We start from the raw sequence: 22,163 nt of genomic DNA on the forward strand, positions 1-22,163 counted from the left end.
GCAGGAATAGATCATCACCATCACCGGCGCGCCTTTACGCTGCCAGAGAACTCATCTACTTCCCCGTCTCTCTTGCTGGATAAAGAAGGCGGAGATCGTCATCGAGCTGTACGTGTGCTCAACGCGGAGGTGCCGTCCATTCGGTGCTAGATCGGGACGGATCGTGGGACGACGGTGATTTGAATCACGAAGTTGTTCCACTACATCAACCGCGTTTCTTAACACTTCCTGCTTAGCGATCTACAAGAGTATATGGATCCGATCTCCCTCCCGTATATGAACACCACCATGATAGGTCTTCGTGTGCGTAGGAATTTTTTTGTTTCCCATGCAACATTCCCCAACAGTGGCATCATGAGCTAGGTTCATGCATAGATGTAATCTTGAGTAGAACACAAAAGTTTTTGTGGGTGTTGATGTTCGATTTGCTTCCCTCCTTAATGTTTTCTCGATTCTACGGTATTGTTGGATTGAAGTGGCCCGGACCAACATTACTCGTACGCTTATGGGAGACCGGTTTCATTGACTAACATGCAACTTGTTGCATAAAGATGACTGGCGGGTGCCTGTTTCTTCAAGTTCAGTTGAATTGGATTTGACCGAGGCGGTCCTTGGAGAGAGGTTAAATAGAAATTTGCACATCTCCATTGTGCTTTTGCGTAACTAAGATGCGATCATACTAGATACCCATAGTAGCCACGTAAAACATGCAACAACAAATTACAGGACGTCTAACTTGTTTTTGCAGGGTATGCATGTGATGTGATATGGACAAAGACATGATGTGATATATTGGATGTATGAGATGATCATGTTGTAATAGTTAAATATCGACTTGCACGTCGATGCTACGGCAACCGGCAGGAGACATAGGGTTGTCGTTAAACTAACGTTTGTGTTTGTAGATGCGTTTACTATACTGCTAGGTTGTAGCTTTAGTAGTAATAGCATAGATAGCACGACAACCTCGATGGCGGCACGATGATGGAGATCATGATGATGGAGATCATGGTGTGGCGCCGGTGACGATGAAGATCATGCCGGTGCTTTGGTGATGGAGATCAAGAAGCACAAGATCATGGCCATATCATGTCACTTATGAATCGCATGTGATGTTAATCCTTTTATGCACCTTATCTTGCTTAGTATGACGGTAGAATTATAAGGTGATCCCTCACTAAAATTTCAAGATAAAATTATGTTCTCCTCGACTGTGCAATGTTGCGATAGTTCGTCGTTTCGAGACACCACGTGATGATCGGGTGTGATGGACTCAGCGTTGACATACAATGGGTGCAAAACAGTTGCACACGCGGAACACTCGGGTTAAACTTGACGAGCGTATCCTACAAGATGGGAAAAAGAATTATGTCCTTGATGAAGCGCTAGGAGATGAACGACCTACTTCGGATGATCAAGATGTTTTGAACGCTAGGCAAGCGCGTAAGGAGGACTACTCAGTAGTTCAATGTGCAGTCTTGTATGGCTTAGAACTGGGACTTCAACGATGCTTTGAACGTCATGGAGCATATGAGATGTTCCAGGAGTTGAAGTTTATCTTTCAGAAGAATGCCCGGATCGAGAGGTATGAGACCTCCAATAAATTCTATGCTTGCAAGATGGAGGAGAATTCGTGTGTCAGTGAACATGTGCTCAAAATGTCTGGGTATTCAAACCGTCTAGCTGAGATGGAGATTGAACTCCCGCAAGAGGCTATCACTGACATAATTATTCAATCACGGCCACCTAGCTACAAGAGCTTTGTGTTGAACTATAACATGCAAGGGATGAATAAGTCACCCGACGAGTTATTCGCAATGCTGAAAGTCGCAGAATCAAAACTCCGGAAAGAACATCAAGGGTTGACGGTGAATAAGACCACTGGTTTCAAGAAAAGCGGCAAAGGCAAGAAGGGTAACTCCAAGAAGAGTGGCAAAGCTGTTGCTCCTCTGACGAAGAAACCCCAGGCTGGACCCAAGCCGGAAACTAAGTGCTATTATTGCAAGGGGATTTATCACTGGAAGCGCAACTGCCCCAAGTATTTGGCTGACAAGAAGGCGGCCAACGCCAAACCAGGTATATGTGATATACATGTTATTGATGTGTACCTAACCAACTCTCGTAGTAGTGACTCGGTATTTGATACCGGTTCTGTTGCTCATATTCGCAACTCAAAGCAGGAACTACGGAATAAACGAAGGCTGGCGAAGGATGAAGTGACGATGCACATGGGAAATGGTTCCAAGGTTGATGCAATCGCCGTCAGCACGGTCTCACTTCAGTTACCATCAGGATTAGTTATGAACTTAAATAATTGTTATTTAGTGCCTGCGTTAAGCATGAACATTATATTTGGATCTTGTTTCTTGCGAGACGGTTACTCATTTAAGTCAGAGGATAATGGTTGTTCTATTTTTATGAGTAATATTTTATGGTCATGCACCCAATGTGAGGGGTTTGTTCATATTGAATCTTGATTGTGATGACACACATATCCATAACATTGAGAACAAAATATTTAGAGTTAGTAATGATAGCGCCAGCTTTTTGTGGCACTGCCGCTTAGGTCATATTGGTGTAAAGCGCATGAAGAAACTCCATGTTGATGGACTTTTGGAATCACTTGATTTTTAATCACTTGACACGTGCGAACCATGCCTCATGGGCAAGATAACTAATACTCCGTTCTCCAGAACAATGGAGCGTGCAAGTAACTTGTTGGAGATCATACATACTGATGTGTGCGGTCCAATGAGTGTGGAGGCACGCGGCGGATATCGTTATTTTCTCACCTTCACTGATGATTTGAGTAGGTATGGATATATCTACTTCATGAAACACAAGTCTGAAACGTTTGAAAAGTTCAAGAAATTTTAGAGTGAAATTGATAATCATCGTAACAAGAAGATCAAGTTCCTACGATCTGATCGAGGGGGCGAATATCTGAATTTCAAGTTTGGTGCTCACTTAAGACAATGTGGAATCGTTTCACAATTGACACCGTGTGGAACACGAGAGCGTAATGGTTTGTCTGAATGTCGTAATCGTACTTTGTTAGATATGGTGCGATCTATGATGTCTCTTACTGATTTGCCATTATCGTTTTGGGGTTATGCATTAGAGACAGCTGCATTCACTTTAAATAGGGCACCATCAAAATCCGTTGAGACAACACCATATGATCTATGGCATGGCAAGAGGCCAAAGTTGTCGTTTCTTAAAGTTTGGGGGATGTGATGCTTATGTCAAAAAGCTTCAGCCTGAAAAGCTGGAACCCAAAGCGGAAAAGTGCGTCTTCATAGGTTACCCAAAAGAGACAGTTGGGTACACCTTCTATCTCAGATCTGAGGGCAAAGTGTTTGTTGCTAAAAATATTGCTTTTTCTTGAGAAAGAGTTTCTCTCGAAAAAATTGAGTGGGAGGAAGATAGAACTTGATGAGGTTGTGGAACCTCTGCTCCCTCTAGATCATTGCACATGGTAGAGGGAAATCTCTGTCGAGGCAACACCGGTTGAGGAAGAAGCTAATGATGATGATCATGAAGCTTCAGATCAAGTTACTATCGGACCTCGCAGGTCGACAAGATCACGTACTTCTCCCGAGTGGTACGGAAATCCTGTATTATCTATCATGTTGTTAGACAACAATGAGTCTACGAATTATGAAAAAGCAATGGTGGGCCCTGATTCCGATAGATGGTTAGAGGCCATGAAGTCCGAGATAGGATCTATGTATGAAAACAAAGTGTGGACTTTGGAAGTATTACCTGAAGGCCGCAAGGCTATTCAGAACAAATGGATCTTTGAGAAGAAGACGGACGCGGACGGTAATTTGACCATTTATAAAGCTTGAATTGTGGCAAAGGGTTTTTCAAAAGTTCAAGGAGTTGACTACGATGAGACATTCTCACCCGTAGCGATGCTTAAGTCCGTCCGAATCATGTTAGCAATAGGTGCATTTTTTGATTATGAAATCTGGCAGATGGATGTCAAAATGGCGTTCCTTAATGGTTTTCTTAAGGAAGACTTCTATATGATGCAACCCGAAGGTTTTGTCGATCCAAAGAATGCTAACAAAGTATGCAAGCTCCAACGATCCATTTATGGACTGGTGCAAGCATCTCGGAGTTGGAATAAGCGCTTTGATGAGGTGATCAAGGCGTTTGGGTTTATAGAAGTTGTTGGAGAATCTTGTATATACAAGAAAGTGAGTGGGAGCTCTGTAGCGTTTCTAATATTATATGTGGATGACATATTGCTGATTGGAAACAATGTGGAGTTTTTAGAGAGCGTAAAGGATTACTTGAACAAATGTTTTTCAATTAAAGACCTAGGAGAAGCTGCTTACATATTAGGTATTAAGATCTATAGAGATAGATCGAGACGTCTAATAGGACTTTCACAAAGCACATACCTTGATAAAGTTTTCAAGAAGTTCAAAATGGAGCAATCCAAGTTGAGTAAGACTTAGTGTCCTGTAACTGCGGAAGATAGAGAAAAGATGAGTACCGTCCCCTATGCTTCAGCCATAGGGTCTATCATGTATGCAATGATGTGCACAAGACCGAACATCAGCCTGGCCATAAGTATGGCATGCATATTTCAAAGTGATCCAGGAGTTGAACACGGGGCGGCGGTCAAGAATATTTTGAAGTACCTGAAAAGGACTAAGGAAATGTTTCTCATTTATGGAGGTGACGAAGAGCTCGTCGTAAAGGGTTACGTCGATGCAAGCTTTGACACTGATCCGGATGACTCTAAGTATCAAACGGGATACATATTTATTCTCAATTGGGGTGCGGTAAGCTGGTGCAGTTCCGAGCAAAGCATCGTAGGAGATTCTACATGTGAAGCGGAGTACATGGTTGTCTTGGAGGTAGCTAAGGAGGGTGTCTGGATGACGCAGTTCATGAGGGATCTTGGAGTTGTGCCGAGTGCACTAAATCCAATAACTCTATTATGTGACAACACTGGTGCCATTGCTCTAGCAAAGGAACCAAGGTTTCTCAAGAAGAACAGACACATCAAACGAGGCTTCAACCTCATCCGCGACTATGTCGAAGGAGAGGACGTAAATATTTGCAAAATTGCACATGCATCTGAATGTTGCAGATCCGCTGACTAAACCTCTTCCACGAGCGAAGGATGATCAACACCAGAACTGTATGGGTGTTAGATTCATTCCAATGTAAATCGCATAGCGATGTGAGACTAGATTATTGACTCTAGTGCAATTGGGAGACTGTTGGAAATATGCCCTAGAGGCAATGATAAAATAGTTATTATTATATTTCCTGTTTCAAGATAATCATTTATTATCCATGCTATAATTGTATTGAATGAAAACATTAATGCATGTGTGGATATATAGACAAAACAATGTCCCTAGTAAGCCTCTAGTTGACTAGCCAGTTGATAAAGGATGGTTAAGGTTTTCTGACCATATGCAAGTGTTGTCACTTGATGACTCGATCACATCATTAGGAGAATGATGTGATGGACAAGACCCAAACTATAAACGTAGCATGTGATCGTGTCATTTTGTTGCTATTGTTTTCTGCGTGTCAAGTATTCATTCCTATGACCATGAGGTCATGTAACTCACTGACACCGGAGGAATACCTTGTGTGTATCAAACGTCGCAACGTTGCTGGGTGACTATGAAGGTGCTCTACAGGTATCTCCAAAGGTGCCCGTTGAGTTAGCATGGATCAAGACTAGGATTTGTCACTCCGTATGACGGAGAGGTATCTCGGGGCCCACTCAGTAATACAATATTACATGTAAGCCTTGAAAGCAATGTGGCTAATGTGTTAGTCACGAGATCTTGTATTACGGAACGAGTAAAGAGACTTGCCGGTAACGAGATTGAAATAGGTATAGGGATACCGACGATCAAATCTCGGGCAAGTAACATATCGAAGGACAATGGGAATGGTATACGGGATTATATGAATCCTTGGCACAGAGGTTCAACCGATTAGATCTTCGTAGAACATGTAGGATACAATATGGACATCCAGGTCATGCTGTTGGATATTGACCGGGGAGTGTCTCAGGTCATGTATGTATAGTTCTCGAACCCGCAGGGTCTGCACACTTAAGGTTCGGTGACGTTTCGGTATAGTTGAGTTATAGGTGTTGGTGACCGAAGGTTGTTCAGAGTCCCAGATGAGATCACGAACGTCATGAGGGTTTTCGGAATGGTCCGAAAACGAAGATTGATATATAGGATTGTTTCATTTGGCCACCGGAAATATTTCGGGCATTACGGGGAGTGTAGTGGGAGTGAAGAATGGGTTCCGGGTTTTTACCGGGAGGGGGCCACCCACCTGGGAGAGAATCCTATAGCCCATGTGTGGCACACCAGCCCTTGAAAGGCTGGTGAGGCCAGCCCAATGGGGCTATGTCGGCTAGAAGAAAAATCAAAGGAGAAAAAAAGAGGGAGGTGGGAAGGAAGAAGGGGACTCCTCCTTCCCCAAACCGAATTGGAGTTGGACTCCCCTCCTCCTCCACTCGGTCGACGCCCTAGGGGCTCTCTTGAGCCCCAAGGCTAGCCCCTCCCCTCCTCCTATATATTCTAGAGGTTTTAGGGTTTTTGAGACACAACTTTTGCCAGGTGCAACCCTAAACCTCTACTTCGTAGCTCATCCTCTAGATCCGTTTTCTACGGAGCTCAGGTGGAGCCCTGCAAGAATAGATCATCACCATTACTGGCGTGCCATCACGCTGCCAGAGAACTCATCTAGTTCCCCGTCTCTCTTGCTAGATCAAGAAGGCGGAGATCGTCATCCAGCTGTACGTGTGCCTAACGCGGAGGTGTCGTCCGTTCGGTACTAGGTTGGGACGGATTGTGGGATGACGGTGATTTGAATCATGAAGCCGTTCCACCACATCAACCGCGTTTTTAACGCTTCCCGCTTAGCGATCTACAAGGGTATGTGGATCCGATCTCCCTCTCGTAGATGAACACCACCATGATAGGTCTTCATGTGCGTAGGAAATTTTTTGTTTCCCATGCAACGTTCCCCAACAGTTATATACGCTTCCACTTAGAGATCTACAAGGGTATGAAAATGCACCCCCTCTTGTAGATGTTAGTCTCCATAGATTGATCTTGGTGAGCGTAGGAAATTTTTGTTTCCCATGCAATGTTCCCCAACACAGTCCTCATGCGATAGGCGTGCGTCTGGGATCACTTGATCATACACGAGGTGTAGAGGAATTTCCTTCCCATCTAGCTCAGCTGGTCCAACCCGGGTCATGTGCTAGGGATCTAGATGGGCAAAGCGGGTCTTCACCATAGCCCATGCCTCCCGAGCTCCTTCTTGGCAGGCTAAAGTCTTCCACAATTCAAAGCGACTTTGGGCCCCTTTAAAATGCTCAGCAAGCTCGGCCATACCTTGCACAGGGTTTTGGTTGGGCCATGGAGCTCGGACCATACTCCGCATAGCCTTTCGAGCCTGCTCATGCACAATGGAAAGTTCCTTCAACAGCCACCAAAGGAACTGGCCTCCTCTTCAGGACACCCGAGTCCAAAACAAAAAGAGGTGCACATTTTCACGATCAACACAATAAAACCTTGATCATTTACAGGTCAGAGCTTTAATTATAGAATAAGCCACCTTCTAATTTCTTGTTCTCTTCTCGAGTTTGCGCGAACTGAGTTTTCAAACTCCCAATTTTCTTAGTTTGTTTCTCAGTTTCTTCTTTGAGGTTGTTGTTTTCCTCACGACATTGCTTCAATACGCGATGACCGACATCAATCTGAGATTCGGCGTATCGCTGAGATTCTCGAGATGCATATAAGTCCTTTTGCATTTGGCCTCTCGATTCACCTGCTATAAAAAGTCTTGTTTTTCATAAAAAACACACAGAAATTTAGAATATCATAAATAAATTCCCTTCCCATGAATTTCTTCACATCTTCCAGCTCAGCCCTACTGGCTTGTAAACGTCGTGGCTCACTCGAAAATCTTTCGATAATCGTTCGTTTTCCTGCTTTAAAGCCTGCAGATTGACATGTTATTAAGTCGACCCTTAATTCAGCTATCCCACACTCCCACCCAAATTTAGGCTTGAGGGCTAGTGGGTCCAAACTTTTGTTCGGATATAAGGATATCGATGACTCACGTGCAGATGGGCAGACATTTTCGCAACCACTTCTTTAAGGTCGACTCGCGTGGCTCCGAGGTCTGCATGTGTATTACGTCCCCATCGTATCTACTTTTCCAAACTCTTTTGCCCTAGTTTTGGACTCTAATTTGCATGATTTGAATGGAACTAACCCGGACTAACGCTGTTTTCAGCAGAACTGCCATGGTGTAGTTTTTGTGCAGAAATAAAAGTTCTCGGAACGTCCTGAAAATTTACGGAGAATTTTTCTCGAAAATATGAAAAATACCTGTGCAAAGATCCACTGGAGGGGATGGGCCAGTGGGCCACAAGCCCTGTTGCCACGGCCACCCCCCTGGCTGCGGCAACCAAGCTTGTGGGGCCCACGTGGCTCCACCGCCCCCCAAACTCAGCTCTATAAATTCACTTTCGCCCAGAAAAAAAATCAGAAGAGAAGATTTCGTCGCGTTTGCGATATGGAGGCGCCGCCACATCCTCTTCTTCATCTGGAGGACAGATCTGGAGTCCGTTTTGGGCTCCGGAGAGGGGAAATCGTCGCCATCGTCATCATCAAACTTCTTCCCTCTCCAACTCCATGAAGCTCTTCGTCGTTCGTGAGTAATCTATTCGTAGGCTCGCTGGGCGGTGATGAGTAGGATGAGATCTATCATGTAATCGAGTTACTTTTGATGGGGATTGATCCCTAGTATCCACTATGTTCTGAGATTGATGTTGCTATTACTTTGCCATGCTTAATGCTTGTGACTAGGGCCCGAGTGCCATGATTTCAGATCTGAAATTATTATGTTGTCACCAATATATGTGTGTTTTAGATCCGATCTTGCAAGTTGTAGTTACCTACTGTGTGTTATGTCCCGGCAACCCCGGAGTGACAATAACCGGAACCACTCCCCGTGAGGACCATAGTTTGAGGAGTTCATGTGTTCACCAAGTGCTAATGCGTTGTTCCGGTTCTTTATTAAAAGGAGAACCTTAATATCCTTTAGTATCCTTTTGGACCCCGCTGCCATAGGAGGGATGGACAATAGATGTCATGCAAGTTCTTTTCCCTAAGCACGTATGACTACACACGGAATGCATGCCTACATCACATTGACAAACGAGAGCTAGCCACATAACTCTCCGTATTATAACTGCTGCATGATGAATATCAACCAAACGAATCACCGATCCATTGCCTACGAGTTTGTCCCACTGCTGCTGTTACTTGTCTTGCTCTGCTGTTACTGCTGTTACTACTGTTGTTGCTGCTGTTACTACTGTTGCTACTTGCTACTGTTGTTACTACTGTCGCTTGCTATTGTTGCTACTTGCTACTGCTGTCACTACTGCTGTTCCTTGCCACTGCTATTACTCATTACACTGCTGCTACCTGCTACAATTCTGATTCGCTCGTCGTTGACGGGAAAAGACAATTTCCGTCAACGGGCAACTTCTGGCGCCATTGATACGACAGTTAGGGATAGCCTGCAGTCAACAGATCGTTTCTGACACCGTTGTTATCATCCTACTTTGCTGCTACTACTTTGCTTGCAGATACTAATCTTTTAGGTGCGGTTGAATCTGATACATTTAGCTGCTAATACTCGAGAGTATCCTCTCACCTCCTGCCCGGCGAATCAACAAATTTCGGTCGAATACTCTACCCTCGAAAACTGCCGCGAACCCACGCGCTGGTGGGTCATCAACAATATTCTTCTATTTTCGTTGCCGGGGAGTGCTAGCAGCATTCTTCTGGTGCCGTTGCAGGGGAAGGTCTGTTGTCACAATAGCAATGTGCTGAGTTGAGAGCATTAAACTCCTGCTCAGAAAATATAGGATAACGTAATGATTCCTTCCTCTTCCGATGATTCATTGCACTGTCGTATTCGGAGTTAGTTACCGATAGACCGTCTGAACCCCGTGGGAGCGGGCCCATGTTTGGGACTCCGGCATCAGCCGATGCTCTTGGGTTTTCTTGACTACCCAATACCTCGATGTCGTCCTCGGACGGGGAAGGTTGCGCACGTCTCGTGGATTGGTCGACCAAGAGTCATAAACGTGTAGGAGGACAATTGCTATCGTAAGGGATAAAAATCGATTCGTATACCTTTTTGCCGAAGGGGCAGCTGGTGTGTTTTCTTCCGCTACCTCTTGTTCAGGAATTCTATCCTTGCTTGAGAGAAGCCCGAATGGTTTAGTCCGAGGAGTGGTCTGGCGTGCGCTCCGACGACCCCTAGGCTCGACCCCTTGTTGGGCAGCCGTTTTCTCCTACTCCCTGAAGATGGAAGGGACCTCGGGTTGTCGGCTATAAGGGCCACGTTCTGCTCGTCAATGCTCTCTTGATAAAACACCCCGTCCTCAAAGATAATCGAAAGCTTTGGGTCTTCATGAAACTGGGGGTCATCGTCATGGGCAAAGTCTTCAGGCTGGGGTACGGGACAATTTACTGTCTCGATCTAGCGCTTCCAGGGCTGCGAAGAAGGGGTAGGAGTTATAAATCAACAATAATGGGCATGAACGCCCGAACTGTGAATATGAACGCACTTACCAATTCGATGGGGTTGTATGTCGAATTGCCGTCCTTGGGGGTGAGGCGGGAAAAATATTATGTTTCCCCTTAAAGAAATCGGCCAAAATGGCTGCCAAGGCCTTCTGGTCGTCCGGTCCTTGCCTTCTGGATCGGGTAGAATTGCTTGTCCCGCTGTAGCGCCACAAAGTATGTGTACGCTGTTGGAGAGGTTGGACGCACCGGGTAATCACCACGGCCATCACGTCAATGATAGTTAGCCCACTATGACTAAGCACCCTGACCTTGGAGGACAGGCGCTTCACTTCAGAGCCCTCCTCTTGGGAAGATCTCTTCGGCCTCCAGATGAACCCCTTCTTTAAAGGAGCCGCATAATATTCGGGAAGGCCTCCCTGAACTGGTTCGAATAGCGGAACGTCCTCAATATAAAACCATTCCGAGGGCCATTCGTCAAGCTCCTTCTTCGGCATCCCAATCAAGTATCCTGTGGTGGCTATCCACTATACTCCGGCTCCACCCACTTCCGGATTGTCGTTCCTCTAGTTTGGGAAACGGTGTAGATGTACTTTCTCCATAGATCAAAATGTGGCTCGCAACGCAAGAACATATCACATAAGGGCACGAAGTCTGAGATGTGAACGATGGAGCCGGGGGTGAGGTTGTGGAGCTGCAACCCGTAAAACTCCAATAGACCCCTCAGGAAAGGGTGAATAGGAAATCCCACCCCTCGCAGTAGGAAGTAAACGAAGCAAACCCGTTCTCCCCTTTGAGTGGAAGGGAAGTTGTGAAAGCTTTGCCATCGACAGAGGCCAGACCGACGCGAGTGGGTACGGGGTTCGATTGGGGAAGATACCCCTGAGTTTCAAGCTTGCGCAGGCGGAGAATAGAAACGGAGCAACTAGCCCAGTCCCCCGGAAAGGGGCCAATGGGGCGTGACGAGGAACCTGCCATGACTCCAAAAGTGTTAAGACCTCTAGGGTTTCTTGGCGAGGTTGGGGTCAATGGAGCCTCACAACAGATTTTGATTTGTTTATAAAGGGCGTTACCCCCTCTTGCTATAGGGAACTATTCTGTTAGGGATTGCCAAAAGTAGTTGCCTTCGCAAAGGCACGTCAAAATTGAGAACTATTGTTAATCTTTATGCAGAGTTAAAAGCTGTGGGCCCGTGACTCTTCTGTAACCGCGAGTCGGCTGAGGGTAAAATCATCATTTCTTGTTCAGAGGAAGCAAGAGAAACCGCCTTGCAAACTGAACACTCTGGGCGTGATCATCCAAAGATCCTGGACATCGGCATTGAAGGCTAGTTCGGGGCTACTGAGGGAGTCCGGGATTAAGGGGTCATCACGTAGTCGGCTTACTATATAGAGGTCGGCCTTATGGGCCATACTAATTGGAGGCCGGGCTGTGCGGTCATCTCGTACTCAAGGAGGAAAGCACCAAAGACCGACGTGACGTGCAAGTAAAGTAGACTAGGTCAGTTGCATGTAATCCTAGATCCCTCGGTGACTATATAAACTGGGGGTCCTCGTCCATGTAGACAGATTGATTCATCTAGGAATTAGTATACACGATCTCGAGGTAGACTCTGTAATCATCATCCACATTAATATAATCAAGCAGGACGTAGGGTTTTACCTCCTCAAGAGGGCCTCAACCTGGGTAAATATTGTCTGCCCCTCCTTCCTGCAACCCATCGATCTAAGGTCCACATTTCAGGACCGCCTACCCGAAATTTTCCGGTTTTGACACCGACAAAAACCTCATATACTCTCTATCTCTCCCAATAGCACAAGTGTAGTTTTTTGGGTTATTTACTTCTATGCCCTGCTTCGCTTAGTTTTTCTTGTTTTTGCCCAACTCGCTTAGCTTTCCTCGTTTTTGCCCTACTTCGCTCTATCCACTCTCGCAGGCGGCCAAACGGGGCGTTTCCGTCTAGTCAATTTCCTTTGACCGTTGCGTAGCCTCAGTAGTGGGGTCGGCCTGGGGCACCTCATCACGCTCACGAGTGGGGCTCGATCAGGCCGACCTAAGGCCTCATTTGAAGTGGGTCCACGCAGGAACGACTCATCTGCCGTTGGCCCACCGGGCAGCAACAGCGGCGATGCCAATGCTACTTTGACCGGTCCACGTGGGAACAACTTGTCTCCCGCTGTACCATCGGGCGGCGACACGACGACGCTTCTATTTTGACCAGTCCCAACGCAGGAACGACTCGTCTCCCGCTGGCTCACACGACAGGGACAGCTGTGACGCTTGAGGTGTTCTAACGGGTCCCATTAAATAGGAACTGCCGCAACCTTCTTACCCACTCGTCCATCCCATTCCTCCACCCCACTCCTCGAGCCAAAAAACCTTGGTATGATGGCGAAGCACAAACTCGCTCCCTGCGACAGTGATGGAGGTCCGTCGAGCTCTAACCGGCAACGGACAGTGAACGAGGACTTCCGCAGCACCTCTCAGAGAACAATCAACCGGTCATGGCCAAGCGTCGTGCTCCTGGAACGGCGAAACCTCAGCAAGAGCCGGGTTCGTGTGCCGCAGGTTCCTGCAGATGGCCTCAAGTGGCGGCACGAAATCAGGCGGCAGCGCAACATCTTGCCGCTCGATCTCAACTTGGACTCGGGGTTTGCGCCCACCAGCAACCGCTGGGATCGCTGGTTCATCCCCAGCGTCGTGCCCGAGGGGCGTCGGTAGATGTACTTCGAATCCGTTGGGCCGTGGCCGCGTCCACCGCCTCCCCTGGTAGAGGGGCAATCGGCTCCACTGCCGCTAGAGCTATCGGCAGAGGAGCAGGCGGCTCCACTGCCGCTAGAGGTGGTTGATCCACCGACAGAGGAACAGGAGGCTCCACTGCCGCTGGAGCTGGCAGATCCACCAGTAGAGGAGCACGCGGCTCCACTTCCACTGGTGCAGGCACCTCCGGCACAGGAGGATGTGCCGCCCGCATCCGACAGCGATGAGGAGTAGGCGATGGCGACGGAGCAGGCGGCAAGGCGGCGACGGGCGCGGGCGAAACTAGTATAGGGTTCACGTTTTTGTTTATATAGGGCACCCTTATATATATATATATATATATTTGTACATTGTTTATTTTCTTTGTGATCGAACTTTATCTAAATCAAAATGAAGTTAGTTGAATGCGTACATTGTTTATATATATTTGTACAGTTTTTTAGCCTCGTACTAGTTGAAATCGTTACTGGTGTACACATACTAGCAAAATATTTTACAATTTTTATTTGTTTAGAGCCAAAATCCCTATTTTTTGAGATTTTTAACTATATTCCATGCATTATATGAGTTGAATAGCATTTACCAAAATCCCTATTGTGGAGGAAATCAAGATTCTTAGTAATGTCCGTAAAACTAAATTTACTCATGTTCTTCATACCCAAAATACTACTAGTGATTATTCGGCTAAGTTTGCTAGAACTGAGAATAGAACTGTCACTTGGCTTAATCTGGCTTGTGAGAGGTTATTGATCTTTGTAATATGGACCGTGGCCGTACCACTTGAGAAATACAAATTTCATTCATGAAAAATAGCATTTACCGACATTAATGAAATGATTTTCTATTCTTTTACAAGTTGAAAATGAGGGTTAACCAGATAAAGGGTATCTACTGGGCATTGCACATGTTCGACTCAAGAAAACCGTGGTCATTTCGGTCTGAGGTAGAGAGAGAGCGTATGAATCCAAGAAAATTAGGCCCAAAAAAATGGAGGACAATACACTCGCATTAATTAGGCCCTGTTTGGATACTCTAACTCGGTTAGAGGTTAGAGTTAGATTCTTCGGTGGGTTAGTTACATCTAATAACAATACACTTAGCATATTATCCATCACATTCAGCTTACATGGATTAAGCTACACACTAATAACAACCACTAACGACTGATGATCAACAAGTAAGCAAATCCTAGAGCAACTATACACAAATAAAATGCTATAGCTATTAGATTAGCGTGCTTCGTCAGATTAATCATCTGCCTTAAGTGCATGTTCAACTTCTTCAGTTCCCCTTTGAGATCCGCATCCCCCATCGTCGGAGCGACACTGTCATAGCGCAAAATCTCCATAGCCCCCATCGTCTTCCGAGGTGACCGAAGATTGAGTACCATCTTTGCTGCTCACGTTGAATCAATTAAGCCCTCCATTTGAAGCCTCTCAATGTATTCATCCATCCACTCAAAATGGTTGCATGGAGGCAGGTCCTGAAAACGTAAACATGAACCCTAAATCCCAAATCCGTCCAAAAAACAAATCTGGAGAAATCTGGAGAGATATGGAGGTATCTTACCTTCTCCACCTCTAGCATGCTCTCACATGTCACAAACTCGCGCCCTTTGTTCCCATTCTCCTTCTTCCGAGTAACATGACGTACCAGTGGCCTGATGCGCGGGCAATCGGGACATCGCGTCAGTGACACTTCACCATACCGTGGCCGTGAGGGATTGGAGGCTGAGATAGATGTCACATCCCTAAACCTTAAGCAAGATAGCATTGTGCTCATGTCTTCTTTGCATTTGCATCTAAGAAGTTTCAACAAAAATAACAAAGTGGCAAAGGAAAAACTCAAAACCCTAGCCACCATTTCAATTAAAGGAAATCTCAAACCAGTTCAAAATCAATGAACCCAAAATGGCCTCAAGAAATGTTCAAACTTTCTGATAAATCTTGAAAGTAAATGAGCATTGGAGAAAACTATTTTCTTGACACTTTAAGCATTTTAAATAAATGCAAAAGCCACTGGTTTCAAATTTAAAAATTGAAATCAGAAACTAGAATTTTCCAAAAATGTTGAAAGTCTTGGAAATGAGTGGGGATATTATAATAAATATTTCAGGAGGTCTAAAATAGTTTTTACTTTTTGTTCTGGAGCTGAAATAATTAGCAAAGCAATAAATAGCAAAACAGAAAAACAAAAAAAGAGAAAATGGAAAAAGTCTTACCTGTCGCTCAAGCCACGCCCGGCCCATCTCGCCGCTCGTCCCCTTCCCCGCGCCAGTAGGCAGCAGGAGGTGGCCGCCGCCTCCTCCGGTGCGGCCACGCACCTGCGTGCCTGCCTGGCCGCCGGTTTGCGCTGGCGACGACGGGGATAAGCTCCCCAGAGCTTCCCCTATCCATTCCCCGCCTCGGTTCTTCCCCTCCTCCCGGATCCCCTCCTTCTCCCTGCTGCCGCCATTAGAGCCGAGCTCGAGCTCGAGCTGGCCGTGCCCCTGGCCATAGGATCCCCTCCCCGAGCACGCCATTAGATCCGCCTCGTCGCCCTGGTCGTCTCTGCAGAAGCCGAAGCCTCCTCGAGCCCTGCAACGCCCGCAACGCCGTCGTCTTCCTCCTCCGGCCGCCGGACCTCTCCCGTCGATTCGTCGCCCCCAGGCCTTCCCCGAGCCGTCTGAGCTCTTCTCTGCACTCCCTGTGAGCATGCGGTGGTTTTCCCTAAGTTTTCCCCGTCGATCCCCTCCTCTAGCCCTAGTTTCACCGGAGCCCGACGAGCACCGCCGCTGCCGCTCGTCGCCGGTAGCCCTCCGATGTCCAGCTCGTCCTCCCGAGAGCACCAGAAGCTCCAGGACGACGCGTAGATGCCGTAGCAGCTAAGATCTAAGCGTGGATCCCTCTGATTCAAAGCCCCCGACAACGCCCGAGCTTCGGCCGCCGCTCCGGCTCATCGCCGACGCCTCTTCCGGCGACCCTAGCCTCCCCAGTTGGTCCTGCCAGATCGGCCACTTCGCGAGCTTGCTGTAGCTGCCAACCGCGTGCGTTTTCGTGCTGTGCAGCGCCGTCTAGGTCGCCTCTGGCGAGCCCTCCGCCGCGGGTTTGGTCGCCGGCGACCACCCTCCGGTGGCCGTCGACGTGGCCGACCATTAGGGCGTAATCGCCCTCCCCTTAGTCGCTGACAAAGGGCCCCACGCCTGGTCAAACCCCAATTAGGGGCTGGTCAGCGCGGGATTAGCCCCAGAGAGGCTGACCAGTGGGGCCCCCTTGTCAGGTTTGACCTGAACAGGTCGGCTGACCTGCTGACGTCAGCCTGATGCAATAAATGGAATTTCCAGTATAAAAATAATTCAGGAAATTGCTAAAAATTGCAAATCATAGAAATTAATCTGTAACTCCAATGAAAATAATTTATATATGAAAAAGTATCAGAAAAATTCAAGGATTCTGATTATGCTATTATCAACTATGTTTGAAAAAGTTACAGAACCCTAAATTGTGAAATAAGGAATAATTCAATTCTTTTAATCACTTTATAAATGGAATTTGCAAAAAATATCCAAATTTCATTATAAATACAATGATCACACACTGCCCTAGAGATAAATCAGTACCATAACATGACATTTCATGCATATTAACATTAGGTTGATCTGAGGATCAGGTCGAATCAATTAAACCGGTATCCGAGAATACCCGTTTGAATTGCTATTCGACTGTGATTCAAATCAACTCTAAACCTAAAACATCTTGATTATAATAACTTATCACTTGCATTCTCATGCCATGCTCATGCATAATTTTGATTGCACATGATTGTTATTGAATGTTGCCATTCATTTCGGTAGGCTCCGCACCCCCGGATTCCACCGAATATCCGTCTGACGGATATCGTCCCTCCTCTGAGCAACAAGGCAAGCAACCCTTTTGATCATCCCGATAACACCTATGTTCTTGCTCCTACACCTATTTATTGCATTAGGATCAAATGCTTCAACTGCTTTTGCCACGATAGTTGGACCCACTTCCTTTGCATGACTTAACCTTGTCACAGTAAATAGCCGAACCTTGCAACCTAGCATACCTGGTAGTTGCTTGAGCTATAATGTGCCTTATCCTGCTATGCATGCTATGCTTAGAGTTGTGTATGGTCTGTCAGCTGGGAGATGAGCAGAAATGTGGAATGTGTTCGGTGAGCAAAGGTCGTGTGCTGAACTTGATTTGGTAAAGGTACCGGTGAAAGGCTGTGTAGGAGTACATGGCAGGTTGTTTCATTGGAACCGTCCTTAGGAACTGAGTTCCGTGTATGTAATCCAAGACTAGATACTACCACATGCTGGGCCCTGAAATATGACCCCGCTCGGCCTATTAATCGCGTAGTACTCGGTCCAGGAGTTGCAAGTAGTTTCTGGTGTTTATAGTAATGCTGGAGGCCGTGCATGGTGCTGACCTGAGAGGTGGACCGTGATGCGGTAGGCAGTGGCACGGTGTACCAAGTGGCACCCGGATGGTGGGCTTGGGAACCCTGCGCACATCGTTTGAGGCCGTGGCGGAAACCTCGGCCGGACTTCCGTACGGGTTACTCTCAGATAGGCGATAAACCTGGACTAGGTACTAGTGTGGTTAACGGTCGTGGCCGACTCCCTCGCTGGGCTTCCGCTTGAAGGTTGCCGAGGTGCATGACGTGCACATGGCGATAAGTGGTGGGAGCGTGTGTGACGAAGTACACCCCTGCAGGGTTATGATCTATTCGAATAGCCGCGTCCGCGGATATGGACTACTTGGAGACATATGTTGTTCATAGATAAGTTCAATGGCTACTCATAAAATTGTCAAGATAAGCGTGAGTGTCGTGGACGGCATTTCCGTATGGAGACGGAATGATTCCACGATAGTGTATTGTTGTGGTGTTAGTGGACTCGTGTGCGAGAAATCAAGTTGTCAAAACTAATTTCAAAAAGCAAGTTGTCTAGCCACGAGTCAAATGCTGGCTTTCCGCATGAAACCCCACCATACCTTCTTGATACCTTGCATGAGTAGTTAGTCATCCTAAAGTCTTGCTGAGTACCTTCGTACTCATGTTTGCTTAATAAATGTTGCAGAGGTTGCTAATGACCCTAATGGAGGGTTCTTCGTAGACATCGACGACGACGAGTAGCTGGTGTCCCAGCTACGATCTGGCCCTACGTCGGCTCTGTAGTATAGTCAGGCCATGTGCCTTCTAGTTGCTCTGTCTGTACCCAGACAGTTTATAACTCTTCCGCTGGCTTGTATTGTGTGACTGATATTATGGGTCGTGAGACCCTTAATGTGTAATAATATGTGTGTGGCTCTTCCGAGCCTCTTAAATAAAGCTTGTATATTTATGGTTATGTTGTGATGCCATCGATGTATCTATACATATCGGTATGCCATGCGTACGTGTGTCTTACTTGATATGTATGGGGTTCGAATACCTAGTCGTGAACTTTAGTAGCACTCCTTACAAGGAAATGCCCCTTTGTGATCCAACGAGCCTTGGTAGTTCGCTACTGCTCCGGACACATTGGTTGACCGGCATGTGTCCTTCTTAGCTGCTGTGTCTGTCCCCTTTGGGGAAATGTCACGCGACGTAATGGAGTCCTTGTAGCTTGCTACGACTCGTCTACGTTCGTTGATGACCGACACCTGCTTTGTTGGGTCATGTATGCCTGTCCTTGTGCGGAACTGCCACTTTGGTTTATGACTAGACATGTCGATCCGGGTTCTTTGACATTGGAATGCTAGCAACACTATCGCATACGTGAGTCAAAAGATGCAAACGGTCCCGGCTAAGGTAAGGCTGCAGCCGTGGAGTTAACCGTGCGTGAGACCACAAAGGGATGCGATGTGTTACAGGCTGGATTCCTATGGCTTAGGATCGGGGTCCCGACAGCGTTGGTATCAGAGCCTGACTGACTGTAGGATTACTAAGCCAAACTGGTCGAAGTTGAGTCTAGAATTGCTTTAGTTATATATAAGGGAATCGTTTGTGGAAGGGAACGTAACACTCTTGTTCTCTTCTCAAGATATTCTATTCTGGTCATCCTCGTCTTTTCTGCGGGAATTAAGGACTAGGTTACTCATCTTCTCCTAGGCTCGGATTTTGATCGGTAGATTATAGGACTACGGGTCGAGAGATATTGGGTTTCTTTTATTCCTAGGAAGCAGGAAGTAAGTTTGGTGACTAGAGAATTGAACTTGATAGTTGAGTGGTTACGTTATTCCATTTTGGGTTGTCTCAAAATTTGTTTTTGAGCATTTACAGCCGTTATGGTGCTCAATTTTGCATTCAGAGCTCTAATGCGTTTTGCATTACTCTCTATTTACAGATGCCTGGTCGTCCTTCTCGTCAGGTGGTACGTTTGACCAGGTGCATTGATGTACCGGGTCATACGGCCATGCTGGTCAGGGTGATGTCGGTGTGCGGTTACCGCTGGTACCCCGAGTACACAGTGGAGGAACAGTACCGAGACTTCAACCAGAGCCAGTACATTTGCACTGTTAGGGTATTTCCAGACTACTCTGGAGCGGAGAAGCCAATCCATTGGTCCTATGGGTTGGGAGTCACTGTTGACATGGCAGTACAAGATGCTGCCTACTCAATGTTGACTATTATGAGAGCGAGACATGCACTGCTGCAGAATTCAGAGTTCTGCTATGTTCCGGCCTCTCAGTCTGGCGAAGAGGGATACCTCAGTGGATTCTATTTTGATTCCTCTATGGAGGACCCACTTCTGCAGTCCACTGTTGAGATGCTAGAGAACAGAGACAAGGATGCTCGTGCTCTCCGCATGGAGCTTTACGCTACCCGTGCCCGTCTATGGACAGCTTTGACGCAGCTGGCACCGGTAGTCCAGACAGGGTATGGAGAGATGGAGATGCTGAACCCTGTTAGGACCCATCTTCCGGCCCACGTTGACTGGCCAGCTATAGGAGGAGTCACACCTCTTCGGGGACCCCTCTTACCACCAGTCAGGGGACCAAGGCCACATCCGTGTCCTTATGGATCCCAGGGATCTCAGGCTAGAGTGTTCCCTGATCCGCAGGTTGAGCTTCTGGGTCGTGGAGGTAACCTCTATGAGATGTTCTATGCAGATGCCTGAGCTATGACGGAAGGATAGTATGGTAGTAGTCGTATGTTCACAGTCCTGCGTGACTTGTGGAGTATGGTAGTAATGTGAAACGAATTCCGAAGGCCTAGATAAATAATGTATAGGAAGCTTGTAAGCCTCTGATGAGTAGTTCCACCATTTCAGTAGTTTGCTCTTCGAGTAAGTTTGTACTGAACTATGTAAGGGTGTGTATGAACCATGGTGTATATATAGCAGTTGCTTGTTACCATGTTGTTCGGATATTCATTTCCGCATTCCGTGTGTTCAGTACATTCTTAATCCATAGATAGTATTGATATGATATTGGTCTAAGCTATGAGTTTGTTTGTCAGGATGGTGTTCACCAGGTTGAACCGTGCCCCTGCTCATGAGCAAGGTGAGGGTATTCAAGCGTCGCAGGAAGACCTGCCTCACCCACCTTCTCTGGTAGAAGTGATGCTTGAGGCAGAAAGAAACAAAAGGGAGACCAAGCGACTGCTAGAGCGTATTGAGCAGAATACGGCTCGACAGCCTAGGAATGCTGCAGTGTCCCTCAATGACTTTGTGAAGCTGAACCCTCCAAAGTTTCATCATTCCGTCGATCCCCTCGACGCTGATGACTAGCTGTGCAGCATTTCACGCAAGATTCGCTCTGCGAATGTGTCTGAGGCCGACAAGGTGACCTTTGCGGCGTATTTCCTGGAGGGACCCGCCAATCTGTGGTGGGAGAATTTTGAAGCTATGCGTCCCGCTGAACCAGTGGCCACATGGGCAGACTTCAGTGCAGCTTTTCGTCTGCACCATATTCCAGAGGGCCTGATGGACAGAAAGAGAGAGGAGTTCTGTGCCTTCACTCAGGGCAAGTTGTCTGTGGATGCCTATAGCCGCGAGTTCGGTAACCTCGCCCGCTATGCAACAGAGGAGGTGTCTACTGACGCCAAGAAGCAAGCAAGATTCCGTAAGGGTCTGAGCCCTGAGCTCCGTCGAGACCTGCGCCTCCATGAGTGTGCAAGCTTTCAAGCCCTGGTCAACAAAGCGATCAGTGTGGAGACTGGTCATACTGACTTCGAAGCCACAAGGAAGCACTCCCGTGACTTTGGCTCGTCTTCTGGTTCCGCGTTTCCAAAACGCAGGCTGTGGGTTCCAAACAGTTCTCTGCCGCCAAGATACACTCCGAGGCCATCCTACGTGGCGCCTCAGACGAATCAGGCCAACCCTCCAGCAAAAGCTTATGGTGGTCCAGCTAGCAATGCTGCACCACGTGCCAACCAGGTGATATGCTACAAGTGTGGAGAACCAGGGCATTATTCCCGTGAGTGTCCTCAGAATGTGGGTGCCAAGCAACCCGGAAAGTCCGTCTGGCAGGCCAAGTCGGGCAAAGCGTTTTATGTGAAGCCAACTCCTGCACGTGGCCGTGTGAACTATGTGTCAGCAGAAGAAGCTGCAGAGGATCCCGACGTCATGCTGGGTACACTTCTTGTTAATCATCACCCAGCGTCCGTTCTCTTTGACACTGGGTCTTCTCATTCCTTCATTTCAGAAAGTTATGCACAGTTGCATAACATGTCATTTTGTGATATGCCAATCCCATTGGTTGTCCAAACCCCTGGTAGTAAATGGCAAACCTCTAGGATAACCTATGACAATGAAATTCTAGTAGACAGGCTAGTTTTTCTAGCCTCATTGATAGC

Source organism: Hordeum vulgare, chromosome 6H, assembly GCF_904849725.1.
Source record: "Hordeum vulgare subsp. vulgare chromosome 6H, MorexV3_pseudomolecules_assembly, whole genome shotgun sequence".
Taxonomy (NCBI): domain Eukaryota; kingdom Viridiplantae; phylum Streptophyta; class Magnoliopsida; order Poales; family Poaceae; genus Hordeum; species Hordeum vulgare.